Genomic DNA, 10,642 nt, shown 5'->3' on the forward strand with positions numbered 1-10,642 from the left:
GCGACTTTCAACAGCCTGTATTTAGTCGAGACCCCGCATTTCCGAATGACGTCACTGGATCAGATCCGAGCCAAGTTGTCACCCGGAGCTTGGATGGCCAGCCTAGATTTACAGGATGCTTATCTGCACGTTCCTATATTCCCACGTCACAGGAAGTTCCTGCGTTTCATATTCAACGGAGTACACTACCAGTGGCGAGTGCTGCCGTTTGGAATTTCTACGGCCCCGTGGCTTTTCACTCGGGTCACACTGCCTGTCACCCGGTTTCTGCACCTCCGGGGGATAGACTTCGACCCTTACATCGACGATTGTTTTTCTAAATCACTGCAATCCTCAGTTGCTACGCAAACAACTGGACTTCTCCACACGCCTAATTCAGCAGTTGGGATGGATTATCAATATCGAGAAGTCGCAACTGGAACCAACGCAGGAGTTAACTTTCATTGGGGGGTTGTTCCTGACTCGGCTCAATCTGGTCAGGGTCCCTCCCGATCGATGGCAGAAGATTCTCGCCTTTACGGATCGAGCTCTGTCCCTACCTCTCACCCTCAGAGAATGGCAGTCTCTGTTGGGCTTGTTGACGTCGGCGCAAGACCTCACCCCGAGCTCAGAGGGCGGCTTATGCTGCGTCCACTACAGAGGTTCCTATTACCATTCATTCGGGAGAACGACCTCCAGTCATCATTTCTTCTATCTCCGCCCCTGCATCAGTACCTCAGGTGGTGGACGGTAGAGTGGAACGTCTGCGCCGGTGTTTGCTTGACAAGCTTCAACCACGACCACGAATTGTTTGTAGACGCATCCCTCTTGGGATGGGGTGCTCACTTGAACGGCCAGACAACCTCAGGGCTGTGGTCAGACGCCGAAAGGGAGTGGCATATCAACAACCTGGAGATGCAGGCAGTCATCCTAGCGGTCCGCCACTGGCAACCGGTTCTAACAGACTCCAGACTCCTGGTAGCGTCCGACAATTCCACGGTCGTGTGGGTGATTCACAATCAGGGTACAACCAGATCCAAACAACTTCTGGACCAGATGTTCCTGTTAGCGGATCTGGTAGACAGCAACGGCATCGTGATCGCGGCTCGTCACATTCCCGGCTGCAAAAACATTCTGGCAGACGCCCTGTCGCGCCCCGGCAAACCATCCCCGACAGAGTGGATGCTTCATCCGGACGCATTTCGCCAGATTTGCTGTCAACTCGGGAGACCACTGGTAGATCTTTTTGCCACCAGTTTCAATCACCAGTTACCAACGTATGTGTCTCCCGTGCCGGATCCACAGGCGTGGGCAGTCGACGCGATGTCTCTGTCATGGGAAGGCCTGGACGCATATGCGTTCCCTCCTCCAGTCCTTCTCTTGGATGTAATCGCCAAGATCAGACTGACGCAGAACCTCCGACTGCTTTTGGTCGCGCCTTGGTGGCCAGCCAGGTCGTGGTTTCCCGATCTTTGACGGCTCGCCAGCGGAGACCCTTACAAACTTCCAGAGTGGTTGCATCTTCTTCGACATCCACACAGTCGACAACTGCATCCGGATCCACTGCGATTCCATCTTCACGCATGGGTCATCTGCAGAGGGCATTAAAGGCTAAGGGCTACTCTACGCACGTGGCGAACGTTATAGCTTATAGAGTTTCTACCCGATCTTTATATGACGACAAATGGCGCTCTTTTGAGAATTTTTGCGCACAAAGATCTCAAGATCCCAGCATCTCCTCAGTTTGTGGCACAGTTCCTTCTCTATCTACGGAACTCTAGACATCTCAGAGGCAGTACCTTAGGCACCTATTTGTCAGCTTTGAATTCTGTCCTTGCTATCAAGTCAGATACACAGATCTCCAAGATACCGGAACTTATTGCGCTTCTCAAAGCTTTCAAGCTGGAAGACCAGAAGGCCAAGTTCCGTCCTCCAGCCTGGGATCTTAATGTCGTCCTTCAACATCTCAGAGGGCCGCCGTATGAGCCATTAGAGGAAGCCTCCTTTGAACATCTTTCAAAGAAGACGGCTTTCTTACTATCATTGGCAACAGCGGCTAGAGTCAGCGAGATCCATGCTCTTGACGTTACTCAGATCCGATTTGAACAGTCAAGACACGGACGTGTTCATTTGGGTTTGCTTTGGGATTTTGTGGCTAAGAACCAGCTTCCCGGGCAGCCTAACAGGCTATTTTCCATCCCTCCTTTGTCTACGATCCTGGGTCATCATGAATTGGAGGAGGAGCTGCTATGTCCAGTCAGGGCTCTCAGATGCTATATTAAAAGGTCAGCCTCTAGGAGACGATCCCGCAAAAGGTTATTCATTCCCTTTGCCGCGTCCTGCAAAGGCGAAGTAAACAGAAATACTATTGCCCTCTGGCTCAGATCGACTATCCTGGCGGCCTATGACGACAAGCACCTGCCTCATCCGGTAGCAAGTAACCCGCACGAGATCAGGGCCTTGGCGTCTACGATGGCCCTCCATCGGAACTGCACAGTACCGCAGATCATGGAGGGCTGTTTCTGGAGGTCATGAACTGTCTTCGCATCCCACTACTTGAGGGACTTGGCAGTTGAGGACGTGGAGGGGTTACAGTCATTTGGTCCATTGGTGGTTGCTCAGCAACTTACCAGTTCAATACTGAAACCTTCATAACTTCAACAAGTTCCAATACACTCGATTTAAGAAAGCTGCTCGCCGTGTTGTGCGAAGACCTCGAATGACTGAACTCATGCTCAATCTCACCACGTCACCTTCGTCACGTGGCTCCAGCACAAATCTCACGTGCAAAACACCTTCGCTGCAGTAGGCAAGCTCTACCGTATTTAACCCAAAATAAATTCATTTAAGTTCTAATTCTCTTCGATCAAACGAACATAAAATATTTATTTATGTACAACAAAATACTTCGCATGGGTAATGCCTACCGCAGTTCGAAATTAAAAGACAGGGCAAAGAAGTGACAACTATTTATTACAGTCCAGGAAATTATAAGCCTAACATGGAAGTCACGCCCAGTAACTCTTTTATGTCATCTTTAACATATAAATCTTTTACCGTGTCGGAAACTCAGCGACCATGTCTCTTAAACAAACGATCAGATACACCTGCATTCGCAGCAGCTGTTGCTCCTCCAGCACGAAAACTGTGCAAACCAAAACTGTTCACATCTATTCCTATTTCACGACATTTTTCCCTGAAAATTTCTCTTGTTCTCGTGTAAGAGATTGGCTTATTACCTCTGAGAACATATTTCCTTTGCTTTTTACAATAACTCACTTGTCTGAAAATGAACTCATGCGAATCTTCTTTAATATTTGCTAATGAAATATAACGGTGAAACATTTTGACTGGGCAGAGTTTGGATCCAGATGCTGCAACTACAATAAATCTACCATCTCGGTACACATCCGTCTTACTCTTTTCTATGAAAATACGAACATATCCTTCATGAAAAGAAATATAAGACCGCCTAATAGAGGAAACTTCAGAAAATCTGAAAAAGCCAGCATATGAAAGAATGGACATTGTCAGAAACCTTAAATCTACAAGCGAACAAGCCTCTCTGCCAAATCTAACAACTAACTTTTAAAAAATAGCAACATCTATAGGCTCTTTCTTCTTGAGAGGGTCACTGTAACATCTCCTTGCTGCTTCTGTAATATTCTTAATCAGGTCATGTTGACATGGATCTGGTAAACCCGCTACTCTGTGTGCCTATCTTATACCGTAAACTGCATTCATAATAATAGGAGACCTTTTACCCGACTGAATCAATGACGTAAGGTACAAACCTACACGAAAAGAGTTTGCAGGCAAAACAGTTATTTCTTTAAACCTTGAGGCCCATTTTTTTCAACATGTAAAAGCTCTTCTGTATTTCACCACTGTATTCCAGGCATTTTTGTAGATAAGTCAACTAAATCCTGGTGCACCAGATCATCCTTGTCTCGCCATATACCAACGGAAAATATACCTGAAAAGATATATAATCAGTTGTCAAACCTGAGAGCAACCATGAACCCAGCGAAACTATTGAATATATTCTGCTTGCGCCCTCCTGAAACACCGTTGCTGCCACTTAACTGAATCATGTCTGTAATGAATTTTCTGGGTTGCCCTTCCAGGAATAACAACGGCCAGTATGGAGCGGAAGGCCACATTGGCACCGCCAATGTAGTAGAAGCATTGCATGCTAAGATGAAATGTACAAGCTTACACACCAAATACACAGGAGGAACTACCCAATTGTTCTCCCCATACCACTGTTGAGTAAATGCATCAACTGCCTCTGTATCTGGTACCCATGACCTGGAATCAAACCTTTTTAACTTGGTGTTCAAATGATTTGCAAAACAATCTACAGAATGTGGCCCCCATCTTTCATCTAAAAATTTGAAAACTTCATCTGTAACTCTCCAGTCATCCGAATCTTCAAATCTACTCAGAGCATCGGCCTTTCCATTTTCAGATCTGGGAATCCAGCTGAACTTTAACCTTATGTTGTACTGATTGGTTATCACAAAGATGCAGGTGGCAACTTGTTGTAGATGTTGTTTAGAACTACCACATGAAGCTACATGACAACATTTTTTTTTTTTATTATTGGTTCATGTGATTACACATAGTACAAAACACAGGTACATATCGATGGATGATATACAGAAATCATATCAACATTTTGGTAATAGACATATACAGGTTGATATAGGTGATTGGTAGGTATATAGGAAGATTCAAATTTATCCAAGTACTGGGAAAAGAGGGCCCCATTTATGACTGAAATGATCTATCTTATTAGTTTTTTGGCATATATGTTTCTCAACAAAGAATATTTCTTTTAGGGTTTTTGTAAATGAAGTCATATCAGGATGTATATTCTTAATACTACATATGTAAATGTGTCTTTTGGCTGCAATGGTGATGTGGTTTAGTAATGTATTTTGGTGTAGAGTACCAAACCAAACCATGTGTTTTGTAAAGTGGAATGGATGAGGGAATGAATTGTTGAGCCAAATTTGTAATTTTCTCCAAAATGTTTGTGTCACTTGGCATTCCCAATACACATGACAAACAGTCTCATTTATATCCTTGCAGAAACAGCATGTACTACTATCAACTTTCTTCATTTTAAGCAATTCTCTTTTAGTATAAATAGCACCTTGTAGAAATCTATATTGAAAATCTATGAGTTTTGTGTCTTGCAAACCTTTTCTGTATCCTGTGAATATTTTTTCCCAGTCAAAGTCTGTTTTTTGGAAAAAAAGCTGCCACTTTTTACAAAAAGGTTGGTATATATCATTGGAAATAAGTTTATCATAAAAAGTTCTGCATCCTTTAGATGTTTTTATGAGACAAGTCTTGCAATGGTTAATATTTAAATCCCAGACTGGTATTGAATGACATTGATTTAGAGTATTTTTCCAAGAATCTGGAAATGTGTGTAGTAAATATCTATATTCTAAAAAAGTACCTTTGATATCATATACTTCTTTTAAAGATTCCAATGACAATAATCCATTTTCATCACAAATATCCCTAATATTAATAATCCCTTTATCTGCCCAATTCTTTATGTAGTTTAATGAATTTTTGAAATTGTGATTAAACCATAATGGTTGTGATAGAATTTCACTGATGTTATTTGGGTCAATATAAGGTTTTTGGTGAAATAGTTGCCATGCTTTCAGTGCATCCTGCCAAAAAGGGTTTTCAATCTTAATGTAGGCATCAGAATTTGCTCCTAAATTAAATATGTCTTTGAAAGGTATGTTGCATGGATTTTCCTTATCATCTTTTCCGAAGTATCGTCGTAACGTGGATAATTTCAAAGCGTCTATAAATGTTTTAATATCGATCATTCTCAAACCTCCTTCTTCATAGTTATTTTTTATTATATTCCTCTTTATTTTGTCATTTCGTCATTCCAAACAAATTTAAAAAGCATTTTTTCAATAGAAGTAATAAAATCTGCTGGTGGGTTGGGCAGGGAATTGAAAATATGAACCAATTTGGAGATTGCTAGAGTTTTTATTACTGTTATTTTACCAATAAGTGTTAAATTTCTCTTTCTCCAAGATGCTAGGAGTCTATTAATTTCTTCAAGTCTTTTCCTAGTGTTAATTACCCATAGATCTTCAAGATCTGGTGTAAATTTGATACCTAGTACATCAAATTCACCAACTACCCATTCAACTTTTAGATCATGACATATCATATCAGTAGATTTAGCTTTTGATCCAATCCATATTGCTTTTGATTTATCCACATTAATTTTCAAACCTGACATCTTGTAAAAAGTATTAACTGTGTCTATTGCAGAGTACAAACTCTCTTCAGTCCCATTCAGAAATAGTTCAGTATCATCGGCATATTGATTCAGTTTATATTCATTATCATAAATAACTATACCTTTGATATTTTCATTATGTCTTATCATGCAACCAAGAATCTCAGCTACAAAGAGGAAAAGATATGGGGATAAAGGGTCTCCTTGTCTACAGCCCCTTTCATTTGAAAAAAACTCAGATAAGTTACCATGTTGGATGACACAAGATGTTGTTTCATAAGTTAGGGTATTTATCCATCCTATCAGTTTGGGGCCAAATTTGAATTTATGGAGGACTAGATTGATAAAATCTTTTGAAACAGAATCAAAAGCTTTTTCAAAATCAATAAGGATTAGCAAACCAGGGATGTTCTGTTTCTTTGTTTCGAACATAATATCATATAATAATCTTGTATTTTCACTAATTGTCCTCCCTGGTATAAAACCAGTTTGGTTAGAGTGAATGAGTTCGTCTAGGGTAGTTTTTAATCTGTGTGCTATGCAGGAGCTGATAATTTTGTAAATAGCATTAAGTAAAGTGATCTGTCTCCAGTTTTTCAGTAATGTTCTATCTTTATTGGTTTTTGGAATACAGGTAATAACACCTCTTTTACAATTCACAGACATTTCATTCTTGGCTAATACATCTCTAATGAATCTATAGATCCATGTTTTTAATTCTTTCCAAATTTTTTTAAAGAAACCAATAGGAAAACCATTAATCCCTGGGCTTTTATTATTCTTCATTCTGTGCACAGTATTACTAATTTCATCTAAACTGATTTCTCTTTCAAGATAGTCCCTCTGTGTTTGGTTTAAGATTGGAGTATTAATATCCTTCAAACAATTTTCATCCTCATATTGTTTGTGAGAGGCATACAGATTTTTGTAAAATAATTTTAGTTCATTCAGTATTGACTTGCTGTCAGTAATTTCACTATTATCATTAGTTAGTAACTTGTTGATTGGTCTTTGGGTGAACGTTCTATTTTCCAGGTGGCAGCTACATGACAACATGGTTTGCTGTCTGTGAACCACTTTACAGTTTTGCCCATTAGAACCCTGGTAAACGCAATGAGAACTAATTCCATGGCCTTCAATTCTCTCCACGGGGAACTACAAAGTTTCTCTTGAGAGTCCCAGGCATATTGAAATAGATGATCAGAATCCGCAATATAACCTCCACAAACTACATCACTTGCATCTGAAAACACCGATAGCATAGGTTTAATAACCGTAGACAACGCTCTTGGTTTTAGACTACGCAGGTTGTCTCTCCAAAACAGCAATTCATACACACAATGAGAATTATTTAACCTGAGAAATCTATCCCAGGAAGAAGCCTTTTGGACCTCGGAATACATGTGCCTTGTGAAAAGTCTACAAACATCACCCAAAACGGGAGTAAGAGCTAAACTCCTTGCTGTAAACCTGGGCAAAACAGATGTGAATGCTGAAAAACTAGACACTATATCTTCTGTTTTCTTGACAGGAATAGAAAGAACAATAGAATCTAAATTCCATGTGAATCCAAGCCACTCTAACTCTGTAACAGGATGCCATACTGACTTCTCAATATTAACAACAAAACCTGATTGTTCTAGAGTCTCTAACAATGTCCGAATGGCTAGAGCACAAATCCTTGGACTAGCATAACCAAAGCCATCGTCAAGATACACAACAATATGAATAGATTGCCTTCGCCAATATGTAACTAGTGGACGAATACACTTCGTAAAGATGTAAGGTGCAGATGTTAACCCAAACGGCAAAACTGTGAAACAATAGTACCTAATAATGCCATTAGCATTCCAAGCAAAACCCAAGTACTGTTGTTGACTGGAGTGTATGTCAATGTGATGATAACCAGATTTTAAATCAAACTTAAACATGAAACCTCTGTCTTGCACAAAATCCAAGGCTGTTTTATAGCCCTCAAAAACAATCTTTCTTTTGTAAACAAACTGATTGACAAACCTAAGGTCAAGGATAAGCCTCTTCTTGCCTGAACGCTGTATGGCTACTGAAAGAGGATTAACAACTAAAGGAGGACTATCAAGCTCGACCATACAAGAGTTTCTTAAAAGTTCTTGAATAGTCTGTACAACAAAAGTACCGTTCCTCAAAGCGGATTGGTTATTTTTAGAAAAAAGATAGAGGAGGAGTGTCGATGAAAGGAATGACATAACCATCTGTTATAGTATCGACCACAAACCGAGGAGTTCCAATTTTAACCCAAAAGGAAACATGTTTCCTTAAACTACCTTTCACAACACGCAAAGATTCGGATTCAAACTCGTAAGACCTTAGCTGAATAAACTCAGAAGCGAGGTCATTACCGCGTAAGCCTGCAGAACTATCAATGTCACAAACTGGAGAACAGGTAACATCCCTCTGTTGTGTCTTGGTTTTCTTGACCGATGGCGTCTGAACGTCGGAATTGCAACTTTCCACAGCAACTCGTCCTAAAACAAGTTTTTAAGAATACTCTCAGGAACGATACAAACTATTCATCTGACTAAAGTAGTAAGTTCTTTATCAAAGAAACGTGGTTACCTGAAGTGACATCTTTACTTTTTGACAACTGCAACTTGGTTGGACTGGACTGAATCGGAGCTGGCTGACTGGGCTGCACGTCGTGAAGCTGCCGCTGGACAGGCCACAGAAATAACACTGTTGGTTGGGAGCTGGACCTCGTTTGACCATGGAGCGAAATGGCTGGCTCTGACCTGTTGTAGTTTCCCTAGATGTATCAACCATGCTAGCAGAAGACACAGTAGCACTGGGTGCAACATAGTTGGGTCTCCCTCTGGTCCGTAATGAGGACGCACGTCTTTTGCGCAGGGCTTTGTTCTCCGCTTTTTCGAATCTACGTTCTTCCTCGGATCCAGAGGCAATATCATCTCCCTCTAGTTCAGCCACAACAGCCCAACCAGATGGTGACCTATCCGCTAGACGGATATGCTTATTCCTCCTAGAAATGTCTGAGGAAAGATCTTGGAGAATTCCCACACAGTCAGAGTACCTGCTACTCTTAATGTATCTGAAAGCAGTGTCAATCTTGTCCAAACAACCAGCATTAAATTTAAACTGAAGTTGGTTGCCTTTAAACCGAAAACTTGGAATTTCTGAATCTCTACGAGCCCTTTTGAACGCTGCGAATGATCTTTCTTCACTCTCTTCAATAATGTCACGTTTAAATGTCTTTAGTTTGCAATCCATGTAATCTTTAAATAATTGAAAAGTTTCATAACCTTCTATGGATTTCTTCTGCTGATACGTCTTGGATGCATCAGAGTCCTCCGAATGGTGTGAAGGTGAAACCAAACGCTGATTCATAGCAGAGGGTAGATTTAAGAAAGCTGCTCCCCGTATTGTGCAAAGACCTCGAATGACTGAACTCATGCTCAATCTCACCACGTCACCTTCGTCACGTGGCTCCAGCACAAATTTCACGTACAAAACACCTTCGCTGCAGTAGGCAAGCTCTACCGTATATAACCCAAAATAAATTCATATCATCCACCATTGCATCGTGTACTGCCACCGGCATACATGAGTACACCAAAACATCCATCAATGCATTGTGTACCACCACCGGCATACATGACTACACCACAACATCCACCAATACATGGGGCACCACCACCGTCAAACATGAGTACACCACAACATCCACCAATGCATGGGGCACCGACATCCTCATACATAAGACACCACCATCACATACACCAATGCATGGCACACCGCCTCCGGCATACATAAGTACACCACAACATTTACCAATGGATGGGGCACCACCACCCTCATACAATAGACACTACCATCACATCCACCAATGCATGGGGCACCGCCACCGGCATACATGAGCACACCACAACATCCACCAATGCATGGTGCACCACCGAAGGCATGCATAGGTACACCACAACATCCACCAATGGATGGGCACCAACGCCGGCAAACATGAGTACACCACGACATCCACCAATGCATAGTGCACCACCACTGGCATAAATGAGCCACCAGCATCACATCCACCAATTAATGTGGCACCACCACCGGGAAACATGAATATACCACAACATCCACCAATGGAATGGTCACCACCACCGTAATACATATACATGAGACACCACCATCACATCCACCAATGCATGGCACACCGCCACTCGTATACATGAGTACACCAAAACATCCACTAATGCATGGGACACCATCACCGGCATACATGGGCCACTACCATCACATCCACCAATGCATGGTGCACCGTCACTGACATTGGGCACCACTACCGGTATACTTGAGTGCATCACAACATCCACCAATGCATGG

The 10,642-nt window shown here is 41.7% G+C and overlaps 1 pseudogene; it reads right to left on the bottom strand.

Moving 5' to 3' along the window:
- Positions 1 to 2,967: 2,967 nt before the first annotated feature.
- LOC137283836 (uncharacterized) lies at positions 2,968 to 9,646 on the bottom strand (annotated as a pseudogene).
- Positions 9,647 to 10,642: the final 996 nt, after the last annotated feature.

Source organism: Haliotis asinina, chromosome 5 (assembly GCF_037392515.1).
Source record: "Haliotis asinina isolate JCU_RB_2024 chromosome 5, JCU_Hal_asi_v2, whole genome shotgun sequence".
Classification (NCBI taxonomy): Eukaryota; Metazoa; Mollusca; class Gastropoda; order Lepetellida; family Haliotidae; genus Haliotis; species Haliotis asinina.